This window comes from Phasianus colchicus, chromosome 2 (assembly GCF_987193195.1).
Source record: "Phasianus colchicus chromosome 2, bPhaCol1.hap1.1, whole genome shotgun sequence".
Classification (NCBI taxonomy): domain Eukaryota; kingdom Metazoa; phylum Chordata; class Aves; order Galliformes; family Phasianidae; genus Phasianus; species Phasianus colchicus.
The window spans coordinates 109168436-109182465 of record NC_143437.1 but is presented as its reverse complement, the minus strand read 5'-3'; the positions used below and the strand labels follow the sequence as shown (position 1 = coordinate 109182465).

The following is a 14030-nucleotide window of genomic DNA, read 5'->3' as shown; positions in this document are numbered from 1 at the left end:
GATATCAGTTGCCCTTTCTTTATCCACTGTTGCTCCCAGTCAGTAATAGAAGGTCACCAGACTGATGAGGCACAATGTGCCCTTGGTGAAGTTATGACTTGGATCACCTGCTGCAGCCCAGGCTGCTTCAAAGTTTGCAAGTTCTTGCATTGATTTCCCAGCAGATGTCTGAGTGGTTGAAATCCTCCATCAGAATGAGATCTTGCGATCTTGTACCTGAACAAGAAGGCCTCATTCACAGGCTCCACTGGTCAGTCAGCCATAGTAGACCCAACAACCTGTCCTAGTTCAGTCTCTAATTTTACCCACAGACTCTCAACCAGATTAGGGCTGTTTCTCAGAGGCAGCTCTTCGCAGTTTATCTACTTCTTAACACAGAGGGCAAATCCCCCACCCCTCCTTCCTTTCCTATCCCTTTTAAAAAGCTTGTAGCCCTCAACCATACCATTCCAGTTGTGCTATTAGTTTCTGTGATACTGTAGTTTTCTAATTACACCTCAGCTTCCAAATCCTTTTGCTTTTGTGGCCACTAACTCATTGCAGGCTCAGTCTTCTTTATTCAATCAAAACTCAATGGGAAATCTGCCGTCATAGGATTAGCAGGTTTTTTACCTTGAGAAATGGATTTACATTCGTCTATAAAATTAATCATAGAATCATACAATGGCTTGGGTTGAAAAGGACCACAATAGTCATATAGTTTCAAACCCCCTGCTATGTGCTGGGTCACCAATCACCAGACCAGGCTGCCCACAGCCACATCCAGCTTACTTGAGTAGAGTTTATTTCTAATACTTGGAGTAAAAAGCAATACATTATTAATCAAAAATAATCCGCGATCAAGATATCTGAAACCTTGATATGAACAGTCATTAATTTCTGAAATGATTCAGCTGGTGAACAATGCACATTTGCAGTGGTACTTATTGCCTTGAGATGCATTCTACTCAGAAAGATTGCATCCTGTGCTCCGAAGGGAGAAGGAAAGCAGTCATCTACAGCAGTGCTAATTAGATGTGAAACTGTTCCCCGAACGGATTCTTTGTCCCTTCTGGTTTATGCCAGTTCTGAAATGAAGTGTTTTTGATGTTTGGCTAAAGAGAAACTGAGATTATAAATGTAAACTGTGATACTGCACAGACCTGTAGAAGACAGTGGCCATTATTCAGCGGTGTAAATGCAGCGTGTTGAATGAACAGAGGGTATAACCAACTTTTGTTTGGGTGTTTACTTTTTTTGGGAAAATGCTCCTTCAGGCCCCAGTAATTTCTGCATGAAATGACTTGCTAGTCTAATCCCTCTCTTGTTAAAAATTTCAGCCCCGTAAAATTGCATAAGCATCATGAAACAATGAATACTTAGCAAGCTATGTTTATGACGCTGCTTTTGGCATTCCCAGCCTGAAGAGCATGTAATGCCAGGGAATGCTCTGTGCTGAAGACCTGCATGATTTGCCCTTCAAACAGCCCTGCTTCTACACCTATAGCATCCTAATCCAAGGGCAGGCTGGATGTGGCTCTGGGCAGCCTGGGCTGCTGGTTGGCGACCTGCACACAGCAGGGGGTTGGAACTGGATGAGCACTGTGGGCCGTTGCAACCCAGGCCGTTCTATGAATCATAGAATCATAGAATCACAGTGTTGGAAACGACCTATAAGATCATCCAGTCCAACTGTCCTCCCACTACCACTGCTACCACCAGCACTAAACCAGATCTCGCAGCTCCTCATCCAGACCTCCTGAACACTGCAGGGACGGCGACTCCACCACCTCCCTGTGCAGCCATTGCAGTGCCTGACCACTCTGAGAGAAAAAGTTCTTCCTCATGTCCAACCTAAACCTGCTCTGGTACAACTTGTGGCCATAACTTTATCTATGATAAAGTGTCAGAATGATATTTGTAGAGATAAGCAAATTAAACAGAAATTTGAGAGAACACATAACTTTTAGGTGCCCCAAACTTCAGAAAAAATGTCAGCTTCACTTTTGGTCAAAGAATTACAAGAATTACTCTTATTGACTGAAAGGAATTCCTTTCCTTCCTGCCTACTTCCAACCAGAACAGTAGTCGAAAAGGCTTTGGAATACAATCTTTGGTAATTGTTTCAGTATACACAAAGTGGATATGTTACATCAAAGTTTTTCTAAAGCACTTGAGTGATACACATTTTTGAATACAGTTTCTGAAAGAAATTAGGTACACTGGAATCATATCAAACCAAACATCTGTAATATTTAGGGATCTGTAAATAATGTGCTGCCCCAGCTGATAATCAAAATCAATTGATACTGATTTTGAAGAAGTCAGAATTTCATTCTTCATCAGCTTTCTAAAATGAAATGTATGTAGTGATGTCAAAAAGCATTTGAAAGCTTTTCCTTCTGTTATGTGTTTGTTTTCTGATATATAAAAAGTCAACCTGACACATTTTTCATTTCTTCTCATTTGGAAAGCAAAAAAAAAACAAAACAAAACAAAAAAAAACCCAAACCCAAGAAATTATTTCATTAAGCAATTATCATCTTGTCAAGTGTTTGTCTGTGCTTCCAGCTATTGTCTGCAGTTATTTGTTGTTCTGTAGTGTTAACCCCGTGTGTTTGAAAAATCTGAGTTATGATTCTATAAAGCAGCAGGAAGTCCAATCTCAGGGTGGAAATCTTGCCCCCTTCCCTCCCAGCCCCCACCCCAAGGTTCCTCCTTTCAGATTTATGAAAGAAAACATTTCTTTCTGTAAAAGGGTTTTGTGTGCCAGCATCTGGAAGTGTTTATTTCGGTGGCGTGTAATCTATCTGTGGATTTAGTTAGCACCAGACCCCCTTTTGTGTACTCCTGACTTAAAATTTTTATAAATGATCTTGTTGAATTTGTGCCAGCGTGCACATGGTTTGGCTGATTGCTGCATATATCCTTTACCTGCCAGTCACCTTTGATTTATATCCCTTCCCCTCTGCTTCTGCCTTCCAAAAATGGTGCCACTGGACTGTCCTCTAAATCATCTGACTGGATAAATTACTCCAAGATGAGATGGTACGTTTCGAGCCGACTCCTAGACAGAAGGCATTCCTATAATCCACCTTCGCCCACTCTCTGTAGGGCCATTCAAAAAAGAGAAGGGCTGGGGGAAATCGGGCTCCTTCTTCCACTCCATCCCGAGCTCTATTTCTTCCAGTGCCATTCAAAAATGCAGGACTGGGCGTTTGATTTATGGAGCTCTTTGTGCCAACTGAAGACACTCAAACAGTCCGAGAACCTTTCCACGTGCTCTCCTGAATTGAACTTCTTTGTGATATGAGTTTAATCCCGAGAACACAATTCTCTCCCAGAAAGATTAAAATGTAAAAGAATCGCATTTTTGAGGATATTTTGAAGCATTTCACTTGGAAAGGGTTACTCAATATACTTGACAGGTCTGTCCATGATATAAATCCCCACTGGTTTCCTTAAGCTAAACAGCTAATGCTCCTTCAGAATAACAACAGTTCTGTAAGCTTTACTTAATGACATTACTAATTTGGAGAGTTTTATGAAGTTTCCTGGAGAAAAGCAGGTGGCTTGGCAGTAATTTAAAAGGTTCACAATTTGTGGTAGCGGTTTCAGGGGGTTTCATGTTTCTATAGAGGGAGAGCAAACTGCATATTGCTTAAGAGCGTCTGACACAATGATGTATAATTTTGGACTAAGTTTCCAGAAGTTCATTGGTCATTAAATGCGCTGCTTGACTTTATATTGCAGTTTCCCAGCTGTCTCTACTGGGGGTAATCTTAACGCTCAAGCAGAATTTATTAATGAAGGCATAAGCTGATGAAACAGTAACTTGCCCAGATGATTTTATTAAACAGAAACATCGATTCTTAGATAAGAGAAAAATGTCACTTAAGTAGATTGGAAGAGAACTGGCTCCTTTTCTGCACAGCGCTGGGAAAGCGTTTACAAACGGTCTGGATAGCATTTGATATCCTGTGGGGACGTTTAAAATTCTTGGGTCGCACATCCATCAGTGTCTCAGTGCACAGCACAGTGCATGGATTGTTGGGAGCAGTGTGCAAGGCCTTCGATTGGTACAGATGAGGGTCGGAGGAGGCAGGAGGCAATGGCATGGAACCATTGTGCTGTTCCCATCATCCCATCAGACCTGGGATGCTGTTAGCACAGCACAGAGCAGCTCGTGGTGTGAGTGAGTGATGGTAAAAAATGCTCAGATTTGACAAAATGTTTATTAACTCTGCTAGGGAGAAGACAGTAAGTAAGCTCTGAGGTTTCAGTTCACTTCATCCCTCTTACAATGCAAAGCAGCCCCTAATTTGATAAGCCTTATACAATTATCTTTTCTTAGCTGTTTATCCAGGCTGATAGGCTGAAGAAACTGGGCTGGAGAAGAGAAGGCTGCAGGGTGACCTCATTGCAGCCTTCAGTACCTAAAGGGAGCCTACAAACAGGAGGGGAGTCAGCTCTTGGAAAGGGGAGATAACAGCAGGACAAGGGGAAATGGTTTGAAGTTGAGGGAGGGAAGATTGAGGTTGGATGTGAGGGGGAAGTTGTTTGCTGTGAGAGTGGTGAGGTGCTGGAACAGGCTGCCCAGAGAGGCTGTGGATGCCCCGTCCATCCTGGAGGTGTTCAAGGCCAGGTTGGATGGGGCCCTGGGCAGCCTGGGCTGCTATGAAATGTGGAGGTTGGTGGCCCTGCCTGTGGTGGGGGGTTGGAGCTTCGTGATCCTTGAGGTCCCTTCTAATCCAAGCCATTCTATGATTCTGTGATCCAGATTCACAGCTGTGTGGAGGCTTTTTGCATGCAGTTGTCCTGATGTGACAGGGTCCTGGGGTCAGAATATGCTATTTTTTCAATATATATATTCATTTATACTTCTTCAGAGGCATAAGAATACAAATGAGAATCTGACTTCTTTGCTCATGGCAATCTGAAAAGTTATACAGCTACAGAGACATGTGCTGGAAGGGAAAGGTGAGCAAATTTCATTCTACAGCAGATATTAAGAGAAAAAGAAGGTAACTGAATGAACCTTTTTGAAGCATTACTGAAAGAGAAGATACATAAACACACACACTCACCTTAAATAATTCACATTAATTTTGGTAATGGTAGTGACATATCCATACAGCTTGTAGGTTCTGGTACAAACCTTAATGAGCAGCAGTTTGATAATTAAAAAGTCTTTTTTTTTTTTTTTTTTTTTAAATTTGTCAATACTTGGAATAGTCGCTGTGCTCCCTACCGTTCCATATTTGTATGGCTCTGTTAGATTTTGTTAGAACAATATTCTGCACTGACACCATCATACTGCAAGAGAAGATGGTGCTGTTGTGTTCTGCACAGTTCTTTCTATTTCCCCTGGACAGTAAGCATTCACTCATGCATGTTTTTCTTCCTGAGTGATTTAGAAGTGCTTTATGAGCTAAAATTACTTACAGTTGTCAGTTCACCCACAACAGGGACTGAAGCAGCTCAATGTGAAATGCAGCAGCTGTGGAAAAGTCTGCAACAGTGCTGCTCAGCTTTGTAGGACAGGATGTGAACTGTCTAGATGAAACATTATGAGAACTCGAGGATCATGTAATACAACTGTTTGAGTTGGGATTATTGCATGGATTAATGTATGGTTTAGGAAAGTGACGCAGAACTTTTAATTTCTTGTGAACAGGATCTCCATTTTCAATGTTGTTTTTATCACTGACATTAGACAGACCTGTGCTGTTGCCCTGAGCTTAGAGAGAAACTCTGCCCCCAGTCAGCTCCAGCATCACTGATCTGTCCCATTGCAATGAGGGAAAATATGTGGGTTGAAGTGGTTATTCTGGAAGGGGATTTAAAAAAGAAACATGAAAAATAATCTGTGGGTATCGGGACTAGGTAGAAATATTTCTTTTCAGTTCTCATTACCTGCTGTTTTCATTTCCAGTTGCCTGTTCTCTCCTTTATAAAGTCATAGGATCATAGAATGGCTTGGGTTGGAAGGATCATAGGGTTCCAACCCCCCCACCGCAGGCAGGGCCACCAGCTCCACATTTAATACTAAACCAGGCTGCCCAGAGCCCCATCCAACCTGGTCTTGAGTACCTCCAGGGATGGGGCATCTGTCATATAAACCTCAATTCAGCAAATAAGTCATCTGCATAAATTTTAACTATGATAAAAAGTATGAGAAAAAGATGGAGGAAGATGCAAGTGGGAGGAAAGAACTCTCAGAGGTGCAGAGAGGCAAAGAAATAGATATGCATGGTTTATGCATGCAGTTACATCTAGATCTTCAAGGATTGAGGAAAGATGCAGTGTTGGATCAGTACTGCATTGTCACAGAACTCAAGCCATTAAGTTAAGGGGAACTCTTGAAAGGAATAGAAGAATCTAGAAACAGAATGAAAGGAATGTGTGAATCTAGAAATAGGCTAAAGCTAACCAGGCAGCTGTCAGGTTTTTAGTACTGTGTAATACTACACTTATAAATGTGACTAATACCCTCTTTAAGATGAACTCTCAGCCATTGCCTTTCTAATCCATCCCTTATATCTTCTGGGCCACAGGGACAACATCTTGTAAGGATGGTTCTCTTGTTTCTAAACCAACAGCTCCTTAATCCTACTTATATCACCCACAATAATTCAGACCTTTCTCTGTAAGTTCTTTAGATATGTAATGTTATAAATGCCACTCTTTTTTCCATGTCACTTTCTTTTATAGGAGAGAGAACATAGGGAGGGATTTTTTTCGATTTACTTCTCACTGTCTCTGTTTTTGTATTAGTTAATATGCACGTGGGTAAAAATTGTTCTTTCATAAAGTTTAGAATCATAGAATCATAGAATTGCTCAGGTTGGAAAAGAACTTAAAGATCATTAAGTTCAACCACAACCTAACCAAACTACTCTAACTCTATCCTAAATCATGTCTTTGAGCACCACATCCAAACGGATTTTAAGCACATCCAGGGATGGTGACTCAACCACTGCCCTGGGCAGCCCATTGCAGTGTTTAACAACTCTTTCTGTAAAGAAGTGTTTCCTGATATCCAACCTAAACTTACCCTGGCGCAACTTGACACCATTTGCCCTTCAGGTCCTGTCACCTGAAGTTTAGGAGCTATTCAAAGCCCTTAGAGCATCCCTCAGCCAGGATTCCTTCAGACTGTTTGCTGGGTGACTGCTGAACCCATAGTGGTTAAAAAGCTGTACTCTGAAATACATAGCCCAGGGTTCTGGTAAGAAGGTCATGCTTTTAACCTTGCATCATTTAAATGCCAGTATTGCTAGTAGTGGCTGAATCACTCAGAGCATAGACTTTTAAATGAGGCATGGTGCAGGCACAAAGGAAATGATCCTACAATAAATGTTTGCAAAGTTATGCTGCCTGTACTGGGACCCTGGGCAGCCTGGTCTAGCATTAAATGAGGAGGTTGGTGGCCCTGAACGTGGCAGGGGGTTGGAGATTCATGATCCTTGAGGTCCCTTCCAACCCTGGCCATTCTGTGATTCTGTGATTCTGTGGGAGAGGCTGGCACCAGCCTGGAGGTGATCTGACGTACAAACACAGCATTTCAGGCTGGCACAGACTTTAAACATGGCGATGTGCTGACAGGATTGCCACTTTTGATGGTAAGGAATTGAGACAGCAGAAGAAAATAAAGCTCTCTGGAGATCTGCATGTGCTAGTTTTACTGCAGAAGGTGATAAAACTGCTGGAAGCAAGTTGTCTCCATGCAGAATTGTTGCAATACAAACAACCTGGAAGTGAGATGTATTAATTTCAGCAACTTAATTTTGTTGGTGGTGAAGGGCTTGGATTTGTTTGTTTTTTCACTGCAGGGACAAATTGTTGCTCTTTGCCATCAAGAAGCCTGTAATTCTAATTGGTGTTTAGATACAAGACATAAATTACCAACAAAAGATATAATGTACATTTAAAGTGTAGATTAGGTGCGTCTGAGGAAAAGCATAACCTGTATTCTGCATCTGTTATCAACAGATCAAGTTTTAACAGCCTCACCATTGTATTTAAAATAATAAAAAATGGAAAGCTATATGCTTGCTGCCACTTCAAACAGCATGGGATTTAATTGTTTCGTAGAAAAGGTCCATCTTTATCCATAATTTCCTAACTGAGTAGTTAGGTGATAAAAAGAGATAAGTGGGTACAAGAGAGGAAGACTGGATGGCTCAAGGAACTGATACAAAGCCATTAATCTCAGCTCTTCAGAACATGTTGAAAGCAATTTGTATAATAAAGAAGTACTGATTTTGATGCACGTTTTTATAAGCGATTGGCAACCCTGCCTGCAGCAGGGTTTTGGAATTTGATGGTCCTTGAAGTCCCTTCCAGCCCAAGCCATTCTATGATTCAAGTTACCAAAAGCAGCTGGTAGTTCTGATCTCTGTTCGTTTTCTGGTTTACGTACCAGAAACAAATTGTCGTTTAACTTCAAAAAGGGGTCAAAATAATTACTAACGTTTTTCAGTGTAAAAATATCAGTTAAAATACAGAACTGTATCAGCCTGTGCAGGCTGGATGTGGCTCTGGGCAGCCTGGTCTGGTGTTGGTGACCCTGCACATAGCAGGGGGTTGAAACTAGATGGGGACTGTGGTCCTTTTCAACCCAGGCCATTCTATAATTTTGTGATTCTATGATTCTATGTTTGTTACAAATGATACAAATACACAAATAGAGAAGACAAATGACAAGTTTTGATAAGATTAGAAAGGAGAAATAAGGGTAGATGGTGTTGCTTGACTTATGAGAAAAAAGACATAAATTACATAAACAATTAGTGTAAGAATTTTTCTATGGGAGTAGTAGCACAGAAAAGTTTTAAGAATTACTGATGGTGGATGATGAAGTCCCTCTGCCTTTTTCTTGTTCCTGTGAAGGGATGAGGCGGAAGATGTGCTGTGTTGCATTGAGTATGTGCACATCAAAGACTCAAAATTATTTCTATAACTTCCTCGTCAAGACGATTAGAAACTGGACTAAGAGTGAGAAAGGCTGTTACGTGCCATTGAGTTTAGTATGGAAAGAAAAAGGTTGAGGTATGGCTGTAATCATAGAATCCTAGAATGGCCTGGGTTGCAAAGGCCCACAGTGCTCATCCAGTTCCAACCCCCTGCTGTGTGCAGGTCGCCAACCAGCAGCCCAGGCTGCCCAGAGCCACATCCAGCCTGGCCTTGAATGCCTGCAGGGATGGGGCATCCACAGCCTCCTTGGGCAACCTGTTCCAGTGCCTCACCACCCTCTGGCTGAAAAACTTCCTCCTCATATCCAACCTAAACCTCCCCTGTCTCACTTTACAACCATTCCCCCTTGTCCTATCACCATCCACCCTCACAAACAGCCATTCCCCCTCCTGTTGATACGCTCCCTTCAAGTTCTGGAAGGCCACAATGAGGTCTCCCCACAGCCTTGTCCAGTTCCCTCAACCTTTCCTCATAGGAGAGCTGCTCCAACCCTCTGATCATCTTAGTGCCCTCCTCTGGACCCACTCTAAGAGCTCCACATCCTTCCTGTTCTGGGGGCCCCAGGCCTAGACACTAATGTGAGCATAAAGACATAGAGAGCATGCAGCACTGGAGATGGCACCCATTTTATATGCCTGGTTGGTGGTCGTGGTGGTCACAAGATCCTTAATGAACAGAGATGAAGAGTTTGGTAATGGCAGACGATGAAGAACTCCAGTTTATCCAAATTCAGCCCGATCTGGCAGCTTCACATTAGGGATCTCAGAGGGGCATGAAAAGGTAACTAGACCTGAGTTAATCAGCCAAGAATCTTTATCGGTTGTATTATGGGGTAAGAAACACTTTCTGCCATGTCTGAGAGCAAAGGTTACAATGTGCAGTATTATTTGCTTCCCGTAATTTATTACACACTTCCCAGTTCATCAAAGCACAATTTCCTTTAGGTTGCTGAAGCAACCCATTGTATTTCTTATTTTTCATGGGGAAAAAAAGTAATACTCAAGTTCATAAGCTTTAGTTTTAAGAAACTGGAATTCAACATTTCTAATAATTTCTTTAAAAAAAAAAAAAGATTTTGAACTGATATATATTCTGTACTTTAAACTGATTCAGTATTCAGTTGCCCATTGTCAACAGGAACCTTTTGGCTTTAGTGCTTTTTGCCATATACTTCAACAACAGCATGAGAGGTTGGGCAGCTCTTCATCATCACAACTGAGACTCTACCATTGCAGTATCAAGTCTCAAAACTTTTTCTAGAAGGACAAACCCAGGACATCCAGGATTGGACATCCTCACCTGTGTTGTCCTTTAAGACCATGCAAGGAAGCTTTGCACATAGGAATGCCATAAAGTATTTTCAAGACGTGTCAGTAGAATTCAACTTCATGCCCTCTGTTACATGCTATGAAGAGATGATTCTGTTGGGGTCAGGTGCAGCACATCATTGCAAGTAGTTTTACTGAAGCAGACACACAGAATGATATTATGTCTTAGTTCTCTTTGGGCTTCTTGTTGGAGTGCAGAAGAGATCTGGAGTCAAGTGCAGTGTAACGTATGGCACTATGGCTTTGCTGCATGGCACAATCCAGACATTGGTGGAATGGCTGGAGCTCTGCATTAGTAGAGTGTATTGGGTCTCTGGAACATTTACATTGCAAACTCTTAAGCTTTCCAGTTCTCCAGGTATAGTTTATTTAGGGTTTAGTTTCCTTGTCAATTATTTTTAAGAAAAAGTTAATTGGAGACTGTGAAGTAATGAAGAGGACAAGTTAGTGATGGAGATTTACTGAGTTACCGTTTGATAAATGAAGTGCAAACAAGCTATTTTCGTTCCAGAAGAGCCAGATGTTCAGTATTTCATCTGCAAATTAAGAAAATGGGCTACGTTTGCAGACTCTGGGGCTGTATCTTGCAAAGAAGGGATTTTGAAAGAGTATCCTGGAGTCTTGAGAAATCCATGGAATGTGATGGAGGCAGTGCAGAGCTGGAAGGCTGGATGCAGTCCTTGGACAAGCAGGAATAGAAAAGGGAAAGGTTTTCTTCTGTGTAAGAATGGCTAAATCACTTCTCAGTTTCATGTTTTAATAAAAACCATAAATTGGAGAGGTCTCAAAGATCCAGGAGAAACTGGGAGAGACCAAAACCTTCCAACATAGAGATGCACATGGTGCTTAATCTCTTATCGAGCTGAATGAAGTGTTGTGTAATTGGACTTTAAGGGCACAGTAAGAAGAAAAATCTCAATTTTCAGGATTTTTCAGTCTTAACATCCAAATTGAAACAATAGTCAGTGTGGGTTTCCTTCTGGCTAGACACGAACACTTGTATTTGAGCACATTAACTAGATTTCCTATTGAGAGAAATAAGTGTTTTGGGACTGTAATTTATCTTGTCCTAGGGCAGATGTGTGAGTGGGGTCAAATGAACCATGCTGCAGAAGTCCCTTTGTCTGTACCTTGACAGAATGATGTGTGTAGTAAGTTTGGTGAGAGGGATATTTCTCCTGGTGTCCAACTTGACATTTAGGCTAGACAAATTCCATCAAGAAATAAGACACAGAATTTTAACGATGTAATTATGTGCTGAAATAATTCAACTGATGCTTGTGACAGATTGTCCATGACTGGAAATATTAAAATCAAGATGAGATGTTTCTGTAAAAGCTGTGCTCTGGTTCAACCACAACCATGGAATTTCATGGTTCCAGTTCAAGGAAATTTGCAGGGGCTGATATGCAGCAAAGTTAGATTGGATGGTGCTGCCTGGCCCTAAGAGCTGGGAACTGTGCTTCACGTGAAGCTGAACTCTTCAGTTCTTCACAAGCACCGTAGAAATGCAAATCCACTTCTCGTGCAGGTCAGTAGCTCACCCAGTTGGAATTCTTAATGTTTGGGTGCATAGTTTCAGAGGACATCATTTGAAAACATGTACTAAATTCCCTATCTACATACAGCAGTTCTGCTTCAGAGATATTATTGTCTGTTCCTTTTCATTATTTTTGTGTTATGCGACGTAGTCTAATCTTTTTTTTAAAATACATTCCAACTATGTCACTTCTTGTTTTTTTCTGAAGGAGCTGTTTCTTACATACTTACAGGAATCAATTTTAAAAGTAATTTTTTTAATAGCTATTAGAACAGATAGATAAACCAATTTTTCCAAATCTGCCCTTTGAGACATTGTTTATATATACAGTATCTCTATACATTCTTATAAATAGGATCATAGAATCATAGAATGCTTTGGGTTGGAAGGGACCTCAAGGATCATGAAGCTCCAACCCCCCACCAGTGCAGGGCCACCAACCTCCACATTTCATAGCAGCCCAGGCTGCCCAGGGCCCCATCCAACCTGGCCTTGAGCACCTCCAGGGATGGACGGGGCATCCACAGCCTCTCTGGGCAGCTGTTCCAGCACCTCACCACTCTCATGGTAAAGAATATTCATATTACTTCTGCATTCTGAATAAAATGGGCTAAATCCACCACCTTAATTAGAGTAGTGGAAATAACAAGTTATTTCCATTCTTCGAGTGTCTTTGGCAAATTTCCATTGTGTCAACATAATTAAGATATATTAATATTAATCTGGTAAGTGCTGCAACTTTACATAGTGGAAAAATAAAATAAAAAAGACCATGAGAACATTTTTCAATATCAGTTTCGATTTTAATACTTTATATTGTTGTGAAAAGTTATAAAAATGTGTTATTATTTTATTACCCCATTAAGAAAACAACGCAGCAACAGATGCTTGTTACCCTGATTTTCTCAGTCTGTTTATGAGGATGTTTTATCAAAATGGGTCTTTTAAAAGTTATAAAGATGTAATACTCTCCTAAATTAGGCCATAAATGCCTAATGTGGAAAACTAATACATTTTATTATTTTTCAAGTATGGGTTTATGTATATTAAAATATGCAGCTGTTAGGAAGTCTGGAGTGTGTATAACAGAAACATATTGCATTACAAGATGTTAGTGTCTCTCTCTGAGTATGTACATTCTTTATGCATATACCCACACAAGTTTTTGGCTTGTGGAAGAGACTGCATTAACATTGTGGCTCAGTATTATTTTCTAATATCATGGATTATTTTTTTATGTATGCACATAAATGCAGGATATACAAACCATGTACACGTATTTTTACTCTGTATTTCCCCAAACTTTTCCTGCAGCCACATACACAAATTGAGCGGGTAGATGTAAAATGTGCATGTAAATAACGTTAACTAACAACGTCAGCATTTATACACTATGTTTCTGAAAAATGGCAGATGCTCCTTTACTGGGAGATTATCACCTGGTTTAAATCTCACTCTGTCTTCCATGCCAGGCAGCTAGAATGTGATTTGTGGCAGACGAGGGATTGTTGCAGGTAGCACGGTGACCCTGGCTGCTGGAAGAGATCTTACAATTGGAAGGATTTTCAATTTTCTCCATAATATGAAGTGAGCAGTCCAGAAGGTGAAGTTCCTGAACTTCATACTTAACATGTCCGCTGATAGAAGCCTTTAAGGGTCACAAGAATAATGTGTTTGAAGGATACATCAAATTTTGTGGTAATGACAGGAGCGCACACATCTACAAAACTACTTTACTGTCATTGAAATACCTCTTTATTTCCAGCAGTTCCCCATCTCTCTTTTACTGATGAGCCTGGAACTGTACACAGTACTCCAGGTGTGGCCTCCCTAGGGCAGAACAGAGGGAGATAATCACCTACTCACCCTTCTGGCCACTCTCTGTGCAATGCACCCCAGGATCCCATTGGTCTTCTTGGCCACAGAGCACCCTGCTGGCTCACAGCCAACCTGTTGGCCATCGGGACACCCAGGTTTTTCTCTGCAGAGCTCCTCTCCAGCAGCTCAGCTCCTCACCTGTATTGATGCATGTGGTTATTCTTCCCCAGGTGTAAGACCCTTCACTTGCTCTTGTTGAACCTTATCAGGTTCTTCTCTGCCCAACTCTCTGCCTGCCCAGGTCTCTCTGCATGGCAGCACAGCTTCTTTAGTGTATCAGCCACTCTTCTCAGCTTTGCATTATCAGCAAACTTTCCACAGGTGGA

At 41.3% G+C, this 14030-nt stretch overlaps 1 protein-coding gene and 1 long non-coding RNA gene across 2 annotated transcripts in view; one reads left to right on the top strand and one right to left on the bottom strand.

Moving 5' to 3' along the window:
• SUPT3H (SPT3 homolog, SAGA and STAGA complex component) overlaps positions 1 to 14030 on the top strand; it is a 271837-nt gene that overhangs the window by 224188 nt on the left and 33619 nt on the right. The window lies entirely within an intron of this gene.
• LOC116236342 (uncharacterized) lies at positions 12353 to 13931 on the bottom strand. The gene is made up of 3 exons (XR_004168525.2): positions 13843 to 13931; positions 13578 to 13656; positions 12353 to 13474 (listed from the first exon to the last, which is right to left on the bottom strand). It is a non-coding gene; the product is annotated as an uncharacterized LOC116236342 (long non-coding RNA).